Below are 17582 nucleotides of genomic sequence, written 5' to 3'. Positions count from 1 at the left end.
AAATCTAGATGTTCCCCACCTCAAAGGATGTGAAGCGGCACAATATGCTTCTGTATCCTTTGTTTGAATTGCAACAGTAGTTCTGTAGACTGTGGGATGGGCTCCTGCAGTCCTTAGCTTCAGACATTTGTCCTGTATACCTTGACACCTGAGGTAGATTCCTTGGATCCCTTCAATGTCAATAGAGGGAAATAGGTGTTTTGAAGACTCAATTCATCTCGTCAGATGTAGATGTCAGCCCTAGGAGATGATGAATAGGTACCTCCTAGAAATGCCTATTTCTCCGTATGGACTTCAAAAGAAGCCTTAAGTGATGTAAATATCTCAGATGGAACCATCTGTGTTTAGTTAGATGAATCCCAGGATGCTGGGTGCTCAGATGCATCCTCAGACTTCACATGTCCGCTCAGCTTCTTCTACTAGGCTCTACCTTCGTCCATTGGCATTAGTTTTATTTGGATGTCTTCTATTAGAAAACAACTGATTTGTGCTTTTATCCCTGTGACAATGATAGTGTAAGCTGACAAGCTGTACTTTCATGCCATGAATGTATGGCATGGAGGCAATGCCTCCTGTTTAGGGTGGTTTGTGAATTCTTTTCAGTTTTCCCTAGCACTTGAGCAACAGATTTGAATAATCTTAGACATGGATTTAATGCTAGATCAGAGTCAGTGCAGTTCCCATTAAAAATATCTAAAAAAATTTCCATTGACCAACAAGGAAACTGGGTTGAGTCTCTTAAGTGTACTATCATGAAGCCAGCCAAGGCAGCACTGTAAATCAGTAATACTAATTTCAATGAAATCCATTGACAGTAGTTTAGAATATAGATGTAAAATTGTTTCTTTTCTTATTCACCTGAGAAATTAAACACGCTATAGGAAAGAAGGGAATACCCAAACAGCACATTTGTGGGTTTTTCTCCCTGTAATTTTTTGGTGTTGCTGTCATGTGAAGAAACAGATAATATTGCCTCATTCTCCTTACGATTTATATGGGATTTCAAGTAGGATCTCTTGTCTTGTTCAATGTTTGATCTCAGCCCAACCCTATGTTCAAATAATGATGGACCATTTATAAAAAGAAGCAGCAAAATATACTGAATAATCAAACCTTCCAAAATGATTGTTTAACACTTGCTGCAATTGCTTTCCCAGATTTAATTCTATTTCTTTATACATGTCTCTGCTCAGCTTTTTAGTAGGATTTCCATATACCTGGCTTTCAAGCACCTGGCAGTCCTAAGACACTGCACAAACCTTGCAGAAGTAGCTCAGATAAATCTTTATAAGGTAAATGTGTAACAGAGTGACCTCAGTCTGAAGTTTCCTTCTTGCCTGTTTTCTTGAGTAAGAATCTAAATGCTGTTTGAAAAAGCTGCCCCTTTTTAATGAGGAGTTCACTTTATAAATAATAAGGTTGTATCCATTTTCTTTTACCAAGTTAGTCATCCTTTGACTATTTCATCTGCTTCTAGATCATGTAGTAATAAGGAATAAAGGCACTTTATGGACCTGATTTTCCAAACACTTACCTCACTGTACACCAGAAGTAACTCCCCTGTAGTCGTTAGGTCTGATTTCTCTCATACTTCATTCTTGCCTGGCTTCCAAAAAATGGGGGCGTGGGGAGGGGGGGACCTGGGCTGGGCAGCTCTTCTGTCCCTCTCCTTCTCAGGCTGCTTTAAGCTATGGCCTACAACAGTGTTGCCATCCTCTGGGATCACACCCATGGAAAACAGCACCAAGCATTAGGAGCCCCAAGCCTTGGAGAGTCCCTTTTTTAACTTATGTACATGTTTTACAGTTACATTAAGTCTCATTGTGAAGAAAAAAACTCTGCACATTGAAATTGGCACTATTTTAGTCCATAATCTTTTGCGTTCACAGTTGTTAAAGAAAGCAGGTTGAGTCTTCACAAAAATGTTAGTTTGCTGGGAAAAAAAAAAAGGCGCAGTGAAGTGACACTTTGATTATAATTAAAAACTTTTCAGTTGATTTAACAGTTCACTTTAGGCATTTTTTGAGCTATGGAAATAGCAGTGCTTTTAAGATAATGAACATTGTATGATTGCTAATGAAATCCACATATGCATACATATATATACACATGCATATATATATATGCAGTCTTTATGCTATGCATTTATCCATCTATATACATATATGCTCCTCTTAGGTTTACTTAAAAAGAAATCAGATGGGAGGGAAAGCACATTTTTCAAATGTGGCTCTAATTGTCTTTTGTGCATGTTCTATAGATCATTACTGACTGTTTACAAACCTTGCTTGGAATGGCTTTACGGCAATAGAGAGGGTAACATATCTTCATTGTTTATAAAATGACAGCTCCTAATGGACCATATTAACTTTAACACAAACTATTAAATCCTTTTCATTAAATTATTCTGTGCTCTATTTTGGAATCTTGTTAGCTCTGGGAAGTAGGTGCAAACTCCGAAGGAAACATGAGCACACATTGAGACTATTATAGATAATGTTTATTAAATAAGCCTCTGAGGATGTTTTTCTTGGGTTGCTCTCAAGCATTTTGAAGGAGTCATGTTCCATGTTTGAGGTCCCATGTTTCTTCCTCTTAAACTATGAGCAGCTGTAGCACATGACCTACTTCTGTAGAACCCTGTAATGATTTCCTTCCTTCAGTGGCTTCAGGAGTCCCTCTTCTGCCCTGTGAAAAAAGGGACAAATATTTTAATCCAAGCAAAATGCTAAAGCAGGTTTTGTTGGTTTCAGGGAAGAAACTCAATACAGCTACATCACTGAGCGTAGGCCTCAAATTGGAACCATCTGGCCTGCAGAAGCACCATGAGATCTTTGGGGAAGGCATGGATATTTTTGCCTTGGGCTGTAACTCATACACCTGCAGAACGGGTAGACACGTTGGCAGACAAGCTGGACTCGTACAGCAATACAAGCCTTCTCTCACAGTGCTGTGGCAGTGCCAGAGTTTGGAAATTACCCTGACATGTTTAATAAATGCAATCACTGTACTTCATGCTCTCCGGATAGCAAATATTCAGCTGCACTCGCCATTAAGTTAATTCAGACAGGTCTGCACTCCAAGGCCCATGTCTTTTCACCCTTCTCGCACAGACAGCCCCTTTGAAGGCAAAATAAGGACAAGGGAAGGAAGACGGTAAGCACAAAAACATGCATTACATCTTAAGGCTGCCTCTTGCAGGAGGTAGCCTCATGTGATATTCATGTGAACTGGATTAGATTGAGCAGAGATTCTTGTTGGTAAATATTACAGCTCTTTGGGAACACAGAAAGGTAAAAGAATGCAGGTGTCAGTGCGATCTAAAATAATCTGTCCTCCTCGGTGGGAGGTTTGTAAAATCTCTAGGCTGGATGCAGAAAGAAAGAGAAGCCACGCACAGACTCTGGAGATTGCAACTCGAGAAACTGTCCGAGCCCAGCCAGAAAATGAAAATGCACATCACAGAAGCAGGAGGACATGTATCTGTTGACTGGAATGTTATTAAACAATTAGGATCACAGGTTTTCCCAGAGCTCTGCGCAGTGCCTGGCTTTCTGCCTGCAGCCTGGTGGATGGCAGAGCAAAAGACCAGAACGTGACATTTGCACCTTTGTGATCTGTAGTTGCAAATGCTATTTTGCACCTGCAAATTTGTGTCCTGACCCTATGGGCGCTCTTCAGACAAAACTCCCAGTGGTCCCTTGGGGCTCAAAGGTTAAGGCCCGCACAGTTGGACATCAATACCATGTTATTCTCCTTTCAGCAATATAACATACACGGCATCCTAGGCAGAATTTCTGATGCCGGGTTAGAAAGCGTCACTGCTCACATCATGCAGCAGATACGCTGGAGGGGAACAGGTTTTCCCCAGCCTTCTCCCTCTGCCTAGAAATTGCACTGACTGTATCAGTCTTTCCATTGGGAAAGTCTACACCCTGAATCTCAAACTGTACTTTCCCATACTCCTGAAGAAGTCCAAAGAGAACATTTTGGCCCAACTCTGCTTTCAATGTACTCTATATTGCTAGCATCTGGAGTCATGTACGTGGGCTATCCCAACCCTGAGCCAGGGAATAAAGTAGGCAGAATGTGCGCAAGACCGTGGTCTAGTCCTGTGAGACACAGTATCCTGAGCACTGCTGGCTCCTGTTGTCTTCTCTTTAGGTGGTGCTGAAGTGTTTTCAGAGCCCGATCCTCAAGGCAACTTTCTAATTGTTTCACTGAGAGCTAGACTGGGGTAGGGATAAAGGAAGACTACGTACAGTGTGTAAAAAATCAGATGCAAAGTCTCTAGCTCTCCTCTCCTGCACCCCTCTGTAAATGAGAAGCAGCTCTACAGAAGCCGACAGAACAGTGCCAGGGTAAAATGGATGATGGAGAGAACAAAAGCAAAATATTTTTTTCTGAGATCTTTAGAGACATTATGGAGATTTTGTGGACAGTCAATTAAATATAACAGGAATAAAGGTGGAGCTATGTCAAAGGATAGCACTCTGAAATGGCCTCCTTAGTTCCCAATTCCGTCCTGTCTGATTTTGGAAAGGAAATCTGACGTTAGGTACTGACACAGAAGAACGATGGGATACAGTATGTGTTGCTGGAGACAAACTTCCTTATGCAATCGTATTTGATTTGCTGTTGCTTTTCACCATACCTTGGTTCACCTCGCCTCGCAGCAACTCCTCACTGCTGTCCACGCAGCCAAGGTAGCTTTGCCTAACACACAGCTCCAATAGTTTCCAGCACTGTTTCAGCAACAAGATGAGAGTTAATGAGGCTCAACACACTTCCTACCAAACTTTATGGGGAAAACCCCTTGAGTGAGAGCAGGAAATCCATCTTGTAAGAATTACAATGTGGTCTCAGTTCCTCAACTAGAAACTGAAGAGAATATTGGTATTTTTCAAAATATCAAATACTAAATGTGGGGGTTCCCGAGCCAAATTTCCCTTTGGTTCAACAGAGCAATTTTTCATTTCAGTGTCGTTTAGATTTCTGAAATAATTTATTATATACTTCAAGAATATTGAAAATTTCCTGAAGCCAGATTCTGCTACCTCTATTTATGCAGGCTGTGCAGAGGCAATCCCACTGCTGCTAGGAAAAAAAGTGCTGTTTGCTATGAGGGAGGGTGGGCAGAATCAGACCTTTCTTAAAAGCCTTCTGAAAGATGGGGAAACGCAAAAGGGCCCACGTTTCAACAACTGCATTTTGACAAATAACTAAACCGCCTTGTGATCCCAACCAGCAAACCAGAGAGGCTTACCACAGCCTTGCCGAATGCCTTTAACAAACAGAAATTCCTCCATTGCATTCTGGGAATAACAACAACAACAAAAAAGGAAACCTTTATGAGGGGAAAGCAAATGCAGCTGTGAACCTGGGAGGCCAGGTAAAAGGATATGCAAGCACATAAAGAGAAAAGTACTTTCCCTTAGCAAGTTTTTTCAGTCATCTGGCTCTTCCCGCTCTCCCCGCCCCAGTCCCGGGGGTGATGGTCCTCGCAGCACAGTTTTCCAGACACACACCAAACCTGACACATGGGCTGCAGCCGCAAGCCAAATGTCTGCTTCCAGGTGTGCCTGCTGGCCCCAGCGGAGCTTCTCCCCCGTCCCACAGCCCGTGACCCCAGGTTGGCAGCTAAACTTTCCTGGGGTACCCAGCAAATAAGTGACTGCTCAAATCCTGATCCTTCCTTAGCTCTGCCCCTGCTCTTGTTTCTAACAAACACCGGAGAGATGTTCCCTGCCTCCATCACATTTCACAGCGCCAACTGTTCCCTCCCTGTCCAAACACGGGCGTTTTCTTCCCATGGAAACCACGGTACGGGACAGGAGAAGGAGGATCCATTTTAGACACAGGTCCCATCCCTGCACACGGCCAGGATGTGGCCAGAACATGCATCCGAATCCAGAAGCCGGTGAGCACTCTGGGGCCCCATGATTTAGATGTCGTTCAAGTGCTGCTAGAAGACTCATGCGTATGCAGGTTACAGAAACGGAGCTTTTTTATGAGATACTTTTCCTTTTCCATCAGTAAAGGCAATAGAGAGCTCTTTCTCCTCCGGAGCTTCAGGCCGTGGAGTTCATTTTGAAATGCGCACAGTCTTTCGAGATTGACGGAGTTCCAGCTATTGATTTTCTTGACTTGTTCATAAGTTAATATTTACCATAAACATCTTGATGAGAAAATAAATAAATAAAAAAAGACGACATTTTCAAAACAGCAGAAGCTGGGGAGATAATGAACCAGACACAACTTTAAACAAGGTATTTTAAAAAGCATTAAACCTTCCTTCCCTTTTTTTAATTAGTGGTAAAAAGAAAAAATGAAAAAAAAAAAACCCAAAACCAGAAGGGTGATAAGCAGCTTTTATTGTTGAGTTCATTACTGTGATTATTTTGGGAGAGAAGACATTCTTCTCTTAAATGAAATTTCTGAGCCAGAAATGAGCTCTTTGGAGGCTGTAGTAAAAAGATCTCCTTAAAGATGACTGCGAAAAGATGACTTTGCTAGAAAATTCCAGCTGGTTCAGCCATATCCCGATGCCTGAGAAGCTTGATTATGGCTCGACTAACTCTCGGCTGCCCTCATCAAAGCACGGCTAAGACCGGGATCTCCCAGGAGCTAACATCCCACCAGCAGTGCCGCAGCAAGCGGAGGATGCGATGGGCTGGGGTGCCATGAGCAAAGGCAGGGGGTTCGGCTGTGATGAAGGGCTGTGTCACAGCAGCCCGACCGGTTGTTAACGTGGGGGGATCAGATCGTTCCCCTCCAGCCTGCAGAAACCGGGGCGCAGCTTGCAGCCCCAACACAGGCTTCGCTAGTCTGCTGGCCAGGGGTCCCGTGCTCGTTTGTCACCATGCTGCCCTGGAAATGGCAGCGAACGCAACTCTCCCCCTTCCCCTCTCCCCAGCCCCGTGCCGGGGAGAGCTGCCGACAAGCTCACCGACAGCAAGGGCAACGCATGAAAGAAAACACACAGCCGACAGAAAAATGAAACGCACATGGCGGGGAATAATATTTCATTTGTGCAGTAGCGGCCCTGTGCGAGCAGTGTAAATAAAGCAGGTTACTGAGACGTGAATATACCACTGTTTATAAATACTAGACCTTCTGCCCAGAGACGTGCGTGAGGAGAGCTGGACACTCGTGAGGTCACCCCGCCACATTTTATGATTTACATAAATCATGTCAACACCGCCAGCAGGAGCGGCGGGCGAACGGGGCCGCATGAAGCGAGCCATTCAGCCTCCTGTCACAGGTCTTAAAACAGGTAGAAGCTGTTAACGGGCCCACCAAATCTCTTAAAATGCAGAGGGAATGAGGGATAATCCAGCCGGGGCAGCAAGGCATGCACCCACCCCACACGCCTCAGCCGACAGAGGCCTTCCTGGGCTCTGAGGAGCAGAAAGCCAGCCAAAAGCAGCCGTTGGCAAAGCCCAGGAGCTAAACTTGTTATTAACGTTCACCTTCACAGAGGGTAGTGTGTCCGACTAAGCAACCCCTCTTAGGAAGAAAATGCCTGAGCCGCTTTGTGAAGGTGAAGAAAACGCCCCATGGTTGCTGCGTGCAGGACCCTTCCTCCCCTTATTTACCAAGCGCACGGAAAATTCGATTTTTTTGCCAGAGGAATCAATATTCTGGGACTAAACGGAAGCCCCTCAGTAGGTTTGCCTTGCATCCAAGTGCCTGTGGTTTGGGGGCCGGAGAGGAAGGCAGAGCGGGGACAGATGCAGCAGAGCAGTGCGCAGCTTCCCACCAATTTCCTTACGACTCCTTGGGAGCTCCATGTCTAACGGGGATCATGCGATACAAGGTCAAAGCTGCGGCTAAGGATAAAAGAGGCAGAGACCAACAGTTTTCCTTTTCCTTGCCACTTCACAGCCATGTATCACTATGGGGTTGTCCTAATTTCGGAGGGCAGTAGTCCCTTTTGGTCCAATTTGCCCAGCTCTGGAGACAGATGATGCCATCAGGGTGGGTGCCTGAAACACTGAGGATCTGGCTTGCAGTCTTTAACTCTGCCCAAATTTCAGCTCTAATAACATGTAATTATGTAAAATAATTGTAAAAATTACAATTACACATGAATTGTGTATAATTATGCAAAAGAAATGTAAAAAATATAAAAGCAATACAAAATCCTTATGATACATTGCTGGTATATGGACATGTACTATTCACTACTCTTAAATGCAAGTTGATTTAGAAATATTACTTTGACCATAAATCAACCGTGTTCTGTGCGATTCCTGTTGATCTACAGCTGTGACACGTTCTCAGAGAAGAACAGATGTAAATGTTAGAAAATTGGGAAGTGTTCTGGGAAATGTTTTTCACTGGAAAATGTGGATTTGTCAAAATCAAAGCCTTAGGGAGGAGCGGGGATTTTTTAATGAATATGCCATATTCAAATACAATTGGAAAATGTTTTTTAAAAAGATCAAAATATCCTCTTTCTATGCTTTCAAAAGAAAAGATGTAAGTTTTAGACTGAGAGTAAGCTTCTGTTTCGAAATCTAAGTAAATTTACACCAAAAACATTGAACCCCCCCTTAAGTCAAAACACTTCAAAGCTTCCCAAAGACCAACATTTCAGAACTAACTTCTTTTTGATCCGATCTAAATTTTTGTATTTTATTCTTTATATTCAATTTTTTTTTCAAGATTTGCACTTTTGGGGCCAATCTGAGACAGGAAAAGTTCTTGCAGTTATGCAAAATACGCTAAGAGCAGAAAACCATTTTCTTTCACCTCTGCTGATCTGTAAAAATGTGTTTTCAGCAACCACAGACAGATCACGCAAGCTCTAGTATCTTCTCCAGAGAAGCTTCACCAAGCCGCAAGCGGGGGGATCTCAGTCCTTCAGCCCCAGATCTCTCCACCCCTGGGGGCCGGCAGAAAATCCCTGCTCTGCTTCCCTAGTCTCATTTTGGACCCCAGGGAAAGCTTTTTTCCCAAAGGAGAAATGTGGAGGTGCCCTGCAGCTGGTGCCTTCCCCCTCCACACGGAGGTGGCACCACAATGGGGTCCCTCCCTTGCACGGGGGGTGACCTCTGCATCCGAGTCCGGTCAAGGTCACAGCTTGGAGAAGCAGGTACCTGCTACTTGAAACGGAGCCCTGACTAAAAACTGAAAGATTTGGTTTTTTTGATACTGTGCCTTCCTGACGGTGACTTCTTTTCAGGGGCAATTAAATGCTAAGCATCGGTCTGTTAAATTTAGTGGCAATTTCAGTTGTAGGCGACATCAAGTCAAGGACAATTTCAATTTCAGGGCAGCTTTTATTTCATGTTCTGAAACTGAGAGTGCTTTCTATTCAAGAGCAGCTTTTGTTTGAAATAATATAGCCTCGCCTGTTTCTCCATGGCCCTGATCCTGCATCTCAGAAAGGACCTTACTTACAGCCAGAATCCTACTGAAAATCAGGTGTTTTCAGCAGGGGGACTGAAGTGCCTTAAGCACAGGCTTGGGACTTTATGTGCATGCCTGTCTCAGTGTGGGGAGGGTTATTAGGATCCAGGGGTTTTCTCCCTCAAAGCCCCCTAGCTGAGACCCATTGGCGAGACCCTTCGGGAGAAGAGTCATATGCAGGATTCGACTTCGGATGCAGACCTGGATCAGAGCTCTGGCGGTTTGCAAAGGTATTTTGTTCAGGCATGTCACTCGGTTCCCTGAGGGAGTGGGTGTGCGTACCCACTTGTACATGCCTGCATAGCCGTACTTCATCTCTCTACAGGCAAGAGCTTCCCTGAGCTGCCTTCCTTAAGGCTCAGGTTTTATATTACCAGGTAAATTTCCTTTCTGCTTGATTTGCATGGAGCAAGAGTGACATTCTGTGGCCAGTTAGATTTATGGCAGCGTTCTCTCGTGCTCTTTTTTCCCCTCCCATAAATACCTCAGGGTATAAACCATCCTCTGATAGTCTTTTGTTTTGTTTGTGGTTTCTATCATGCTTTGTGAGAAATAAAAATAGAGGAATTCTCAAACACATTTCTGTGGCATAAAATCCTTAGGGACTGCTTTACCACGAATTCCTGACAAATTCAGATGTCTATGTACTGATTATTATTTTATGAGAGCAATGCCTGATCGTAATGTAAGTAACCAGAAGCATGAAGAGACTATGACACGTTCCTCGGGCTCCGCTCTAGCTGGCTCAGTCCGTTGTACTTGGAAGGGATGAGGAAGCCATGTTCCAAAACCCCATAAAAAAATAAAGCGTAGTGCTGTTTAAACCAAAGCAGTGGGCTTTTTAGGCACTTATGTGCTCCAGATAATACACCAATGACACTAAATTGAACTCATTTAGCTGTAAACATGATATTACATATGACAGTTTCCAGTGGTAAAACACCAGACAGTCCATGCTGAGGAGAAAAGAAACAATATGCAAGGAGCAAAGCTCATCACAAGAGTAGCCACCAAAGGGCCAACGGGGGAAAAAAATACCCAATGAAACCCCAGCATTTTTCAGTGGTTTGGAGTCATAACTCAGCTTAGACACACATGGTACCAAAAGCAACCTGCCCGGTTTAAACAGCGGAGAGCAGGCGCTGGAGTTTATGTTGTTCCCCTGTTTATTAAAAACGGATGGGAGCACTTGACAGAAAAATCAAACTTCTGGTCATGGCTCATTAATCTCTGTTGTATCTGTCAGATATGTGTGTCTAGAGTTTCAACAAGGCTCTAGAATCGAGATTACTGCTGAGCTCTGTTGTTTTCTCTAATTTTGAATGAGGGGAAATGCTGCCAATCACCGTAGGCGAGAGGGAAGCATGGGGCCATTGCCACAGCCCTTTGCAGTGGGCATCTCCCTGCCCTGTGATTTGGATCTGATTTCAGAGGCAGTGACACATCTCTCCCCTCCTCACCACAACCTGAGTTTTGGCTGGCTGCCTCCCCTCTGTCTCCCCTGAAAACCAGACTCATCACTCGCCACCAAAGCGTGTCCCGTCAGTGTTAAGGTGATAACGAGGCTGATCTGCGGTGGCGGTGATGCTCCTTCATCCCTGGATTCTGCTCTCGCACACAAAAGTGTTAATCGCATTAATCCGCTGAAGACAGTGGAGCTCCTCCAGTGTAAAACCAGGGTAAGTGATGGGCTCAGCAGGCCTAGAGTGGGCTCAGCAGGACTGAGACGAATATGGTATGAAACAATTAGCTGCAGATGGTATAGGAATCTCGTTTTCTGGAAATACAGATTTTGCCCGGAGATCTTTCTATATATATTGGATTTGTCAAACTGATAATGACTTGAACATTTGGAGAGAGAGGATAACCCACTGCAGGGCCAGATGCAGCTGTGATGGGGAGGATGGAGGATGTATATTAGCCCCGAAACATGGCTGTCTCCCCATCACGTTGCCACGCCAATCCATGGTGGTGGGAGGATGGATGAGGCCCTGAGCAGAGCAGGGCAGGGGAGCTCGCCTGCCGCCTTCCCTTATGCCATTACTTTCTTTATTTGCTTTGGACATTGCTCATTTCATTCACTCATTCTTTTCTTCCCCCCCTTTCTTCCTTTTTTAATTATCAGTGATGCTGTTTCCAGAGCTAGCAAAACTGCCAGGCACTTTGAGGACGAGGCACAAGATTTAGCTGCTGCTTCACTTGAGTGCAAAACAGAGGCAGTTGTGAGTGGAGGTTTCCAGCTCCGTCAGCCAGAGGACAGGCTGGGGACTCGTTTCAATCCTGATACCGCTAGCAAGGGTTCTTCTTCAGGCATGAACAGTGGATTCATGCAGCACAAATATAGACACAGACAGAAAAATAACAAAGAAGATCTGATGTTTTACAACTGCAGGTACACCACAGGCAGGCAATCTGACCCTCGCTGCTCACAAACTGTAAATGGCAATAGCGGGACCATGTAAAAGGTGTGTTTGCCAGCTCCCTTCTCAATGAAACACATGGAGTTTCCCTCGAGGGGACGTCTCTCCTGCCTGCCAAAGTCTGTCCTCAAGATCAGCCTTGCCCGCCGTGCCAACTGCAGGCTTGCAGGCATGGCTGCCGCATGGCGCTTCAGATCATATGGAAAGCCATATTCCCAGGGATGCCCGGGTGTGCCGGAGAGCCTGCCTGCACGGCAGTCAGCTGGACTGCGAGTGGGCAGTAGGCAAATGGCAAAAAGCAGAGCTTCCCCTTCTCCGTGCTGCAGCTCGCCGTTTCTGAGAAGCACAGGCATAGCCCTGCGTTTCAACCACAGCAGAGCTTGCCCACGCAGAACACTTCCCAAGACCATTTTGAAGACCAGATTTATAAAGTTTGACCTATTTAGAAACAGAATGTCCTGTTAGATCTTAATGGGCAGGGTGAATCCAGCCACTCAATAATCTACCTGCAATGTGGTGGACTCTTCTAATCCCAAGAGTAAATAACATTAGCACCTATTGCTTAGAATATTTTTCCAGTGGGGTTTTAGGAATCTGGATTATTGGGTCTCTTGATCTGTTCATTCTTGCAGACATGTGAGCAGCTATACTGGCTGGTATAACTTGCTGTTGCTCAGAGAAGCCTGTGCAGCTATATATATATTTGCAGCATTTCTGAAGCTTCTCTGTATTTAACACTTAATTTTTTTCAATAAAGCATAAGTGACGTAGGAGCCATTTTCAACAGTCGCATCAGCACTTAAGCCCAGATCCTTTAAGCTATTCAAGTACTTACACATACATATCTCGGTGGAAGTGTTTCAGACACCTCTGCGGGCTAGATGAGTAGCTTCCACTGAAATCTGCCCCCAGTTCCAGCTTCTCCTCAGTTGCTTAAGTTGTTCCTTTGGGATTTAGATACTGAGGTGACAGGTACCTAAGATACACGATAGCTGGATGACATGCATAAGGTAGAGATGGGTGTTTGAACACTGTGGGATGCAGGATCATCCTTAGCTGAGTGACAGCTCAGGAAAAGGCCATGTGGCCCTCCTAGGCATTTCCTGGCCACCAATAGCCCTGGAGTAAAATTGTCAGGCGGTAAGTGCTGACAGGGGCCCTTGAGAGTGTGAAATTTCTTATGCTGACACAGAAGGCATAGCACAAGGAAAATCTCCATGCTAGTCAGCTTTTTGGGAGCTGAGCCATAGCAGTAAGCCTTTCAACAGAGAGCACCGCAGGTCAGCTTGGACATAACTGGGAGCAGAGAAGGGACCCACACACCAACCTGACAGAAACACAGGTTTGTTTCATTGAAATAGAGAGTGGGGGCATTTTTAACGGCAACCCATGAGGGAGCTGGACTCTATCCTCCAAAAAGCTGATGCAACTGCTGCCAGGCAGGCAATAGCTGAGCATCCTTGTTGGGCTGTATCACTTCCTAACTCTGTGCATTGGTCAAACAAAGCCACAAAGTATGAACCCAGGATTTGTTATCTTCTTCCATCCTTTTGGGTGCTAGCTTTTTTCCAGGAGACATAGAGAAACTTGAGGTTAGAGACCTGCTCCAACTCTACTCCTGTCTCCAGGACACAGAAGATACAGGAGACCTTGGTGTCCCTTACTGCATGGTGTGGCAGCAGCACTCCTTTTCTTCTCGAAAAGACTTTGTGTCTCCTTGGAGAGAATCACAGAATCATAGAATGGTTTCAGTTGGAAGGGACCTTTAAAGGTCATCTAGTCCAACCCCCCTGCAATGAGAAGCCAGGAAGTTCCCTTGGGTGATGTCATTTGGTACTGCCGTGTACCACAAATACCATTTTTAAGCAGCCACGATGTCCTTTGCCTTCATGGTTTCCTTTCTGCTCTTTATTGCTGGTATTTTTTTTGCACGCATCTGTCACTTGAACAAAATAAAATGTTGTTTTCAAGTGTGTAAATATACAAAAATAAGTTACTGGTAGTTTGCTGGGCAGGTTAGTGGAAAGCAATTACAAATGTTCTTATGCTTAGCAAAATATGGTTGAAGATGTTATCTGCTTTGAACTGCAAAACCAGAAAGTACTACAAACCCTTTTGTTATACGAGACAATGCGTCACTGAATAAAGAATCTTTTTATGAAGGGAAAGCTAAAAAACCCCAATGATATTATATTCAGTTACACTGAAACTGCAATCTTTTCCTCTGCATCTCTGCTTCTACCATCAGCCATACAAAGCCCTTCTTCTTACCACAGAATATATCAACTGCAGGTCTCCAGTTAACTCATGTGTGAAATGTGCTTGATACCAAATGAATGGATGATCATAAAAACAGCGTTCCTTTTTCCTGGAAACAAAAACCAGTGGTGATATGTATTGCTTCTGTTTTCAGCCAGAGACTATAGTACCAGATGGCTAACACAACCGTAACAGCTAGCTGCATCTGGATTAAAAAGTTTGGATGGTGTGAGTTAATCTTTAAAAAATGCCACATAACTTTTATCTCTTTAAATCATGTTACTGCTCAGTGTATTTCCTGCTCACGCTATCCTAGGACTGCTCAAACATGCCTTGGACATGTTCATTAAGCATCATTAAACTGAATGAAAGGCTAGTAACTATCTTTGTCAAGTCAGAGGTCAGCTTTTGGGATATGATCCAAGATCCACTGAAGGCAAGGGAAGATGTCTCACTGATGTCTGTAGTCTTTGAACTAGGAGCCTAGTGGTTATTTCCCCTTGTCCACATCTATTACAGCTGCAGATGAAACTTATACTGGTTAAGGAAAAGAACAGAGAAGACAACTTGTCTCTTTGGATAAAATGACTTGGCTTTTCATACTTAAATGTACTTTTTCCCATGAAAGCAAAGATGTTTGGGTAACATGTTTGGCTAGCTATGTAACCTGAATACTGAACAGACGGAGAAGAAATACATCTTTTTGCTCTATATGATTATGAGATACCCGAAGCAATAATTTGTAGGGAGGCCCTGGGCTTAGCTACAGATGCTTGCATTGCAACAGTCAGATATCGTTTCAAATGACTTTTAATTCAATATCTTTCAGAATCAGCTAGAAATGAAATTCATACACTGTTGGATGGGGGAGTTGTTGGCAAGGGCTTTGAGGAGGAAAGCATTTTGATTTTGTGAACAGCAAGACCAAAATCTGTGGGTGATGGACTAGGTACAGAGGACACTGTTATTCCTCTCCAGAGACTGTGCCAGGCTAGCAAACAAGATTCTGAGTGCTAGCTCTTGGGTTGGCTTTGCTTTTCTTTCCCCTCCCATTTTCTTTCCTGTAATGGTAGCAGCGTAGCCTAAAAATTCCACAATTTCCCACCCTAATCTTTGCCACAGTGTCTCAGACACTCGATGGGAAGAGTCTCACAATTACTCAGTGTTTCGCGATGTTAAAATGTCACAAGCATTCAAGTATTTTTGATGCGGGAACATCTACAAAACTGCATGACTCATTCAACCAGGACAGAAAAGAGAACAGCCTTGCAATGCCTTATGCTGTTTCTTGAACGTTCGCTATCTTAATGGGGTCAGCGGTGACATTTGTCTTGAAAGCCATCCAGTAAGGAGGGAAGTTCTCACACGGTCTTCCTCACAGATGGTGAGACCTGCCAGCAGTTTTACGGCTCGGGAGTGAATGGCTCTGCAGCTGTACGGGCATACCTGCTGGAAGGCTGCCCGAGTGATACAGCCAACACGTGCATCAAAAAACCCCGGCGCCGCTGGTGGGTTCCTTTGTTTAATCTTCCTCCAGCAAACAAAAAGTGACTTGGCTTCAAAACAATGGGAGGGAGGAAGAAAAATAAGGGGAGAGGGTGCTACTGAAAGATTTAGTTAAAGTCTATTCTTCTCTGGTATTTCTCAGAGTAGGGGTCAATGGTTTAAGTACAACAGGCTTGATTCACTGCCTGGGTGAAGCAGATGGGGCAGATCGCCAGGCAGCGGCTTCCAAATAAAAGCTGTGGAGGGCAGCTTTAACTTTTCTCGCAAACCAAAGGGCCATTATAATAGTGAGAAAGTGGGACCTGACCCTACTCAGCCTTCACTTCCATCTGCTCCGGAGAATTCTTCGTACAGCAGTTTGGGTCAGAAGGGCCACCTGAACCAGCCTTCTCCTCCTCCGCCAGTGGCCTGGAGATCCAGTACAGGAATTAGCAGACAGTCTTCCCGCACAGGGGAATACAGCGATTACCTAAGACCATCCAGCCCTGGTGTGTTGTCTTATACTCTCACCTGGAGCCCACATTATACTGCAAGATGAGATGCTGCACCAGCAAATCACAAAAGATGCTCTTGCCGAAAAGAGGAGACAGTCTAAGCATGAAACTAGAGACACCAGTGGGAACACAGACATTGATAGGGAAACACAAAGAAAGGGTCAGCTGACGGTGTTCAGCATTGTGGTCAGGAGCCAGTCGCCTGATTGCTGTTATGTGTGTTGCAGGCATCATGATGCTTTCAAAGCAGGGAATGAAGTAAGTTTACAGACATCTGCTGGGAGTTCCTCCCAAGAGAAAGCTTGAGCAAAAGGGTGCAAATACTTATTTGAAAGTGTGGTAAGTGGGCAGTAACTGTGGTTTCACGGGACAATTAGATGCAAGAGTCAAAATAATAGCAGTGCTGATAGGTCAAGTAAGACTAGACAGTGAGCATGCAGGAAAATGCAAACAAGCAGTTTATATCAGTTGCAATACAGGAACCAAGATGGGAACCAGAAAAGAGAAGCAAAAAGATACAGTCAAGCTGCAGTCTAAAAGAATTATTTTTTCAGTAGAAGTCAAAATATATTTCAGTGGCACTTAGCTTTCCATGATTTGACTGTGATGCTTGCACAACTATTATCCAAGACTCCTTTCCCTTCTCAAACCTGGAACAGACCCTAAGAAGTCCCTCAGTGACCTGATACAGGAGTACCTCGAATTAACACACAAAAAGACAGCTACTTGTTATTGAAGTTTTTAGCATCGGTGGTCTCTGAGCATCACCGTTAGTCTCCAGAGGAGTCTATGTTATGTACCTTTTCTAGATTTTTAGACATCCTGACTTTGCGTACTAGCACTCATGTTGCTTCCCAAGCTTTTCCAAAGCTCAAATTATGAGTATGCATAGCCATAACAACATGCAGATCTGATGAAAGGGCATTGTACAGATTTCTATCCCATGTATGGAAAAGTGTGAATACATTTTTCCATGTCTCTTTGGGCATATATATTATTAGACAGATAGACTGACAGACAAATAGATAAAAATAAATCATTCCACATATTGTACGTCCAGAATATTCCACTGTCAGTAGTTATCTGTATTCCCATAATAACAATTATTTTTTTTTATTTGCTGATTCATAACTTTTTCAGTTCTTTCACACCAACATCTGCTTGTTTCTCAAGTCTCTAACAAGCACAGCATAACTGCCTTTCATATATCCAACATCTACCATTGCCTTTGCTTTCAGCCATGAAGGTTCCTAGACACCAAAACAAAGCATTCTTCTGCACATGCTCGAGAGCTTTGCTCTCATACATCACAAGCTAGGCAGTCAGTTCCCACATAGTTCAGTGCTCTACTAATCCAGAAGAAAACTGGACTTGCCCAAGTCCAAAGGGATTCTAATTTGGGACTCCTTTTTTTCCATAGGAGTTACGTATGGACCAGACTATAGATATTCAGCCACAATGTAGAAAAAAGCGCAACCAACATATA

Source organism: Gymnogyps californianus, chromosome 1 (assembly GCF_018139145.2).
Source record: "Gymnogyps californianus isolate 813 chromosome 1, ASM1813914v2, whole genome shotgun sequence".
NCBI lineage: Eukaryota > Metazoa > Chordata > Aves > Accipitriformes > Cathartidae > Gymnogyps > Gymnogyps californianus.
Note: the sequence above shows the minus strand (reverse complement) of the source record.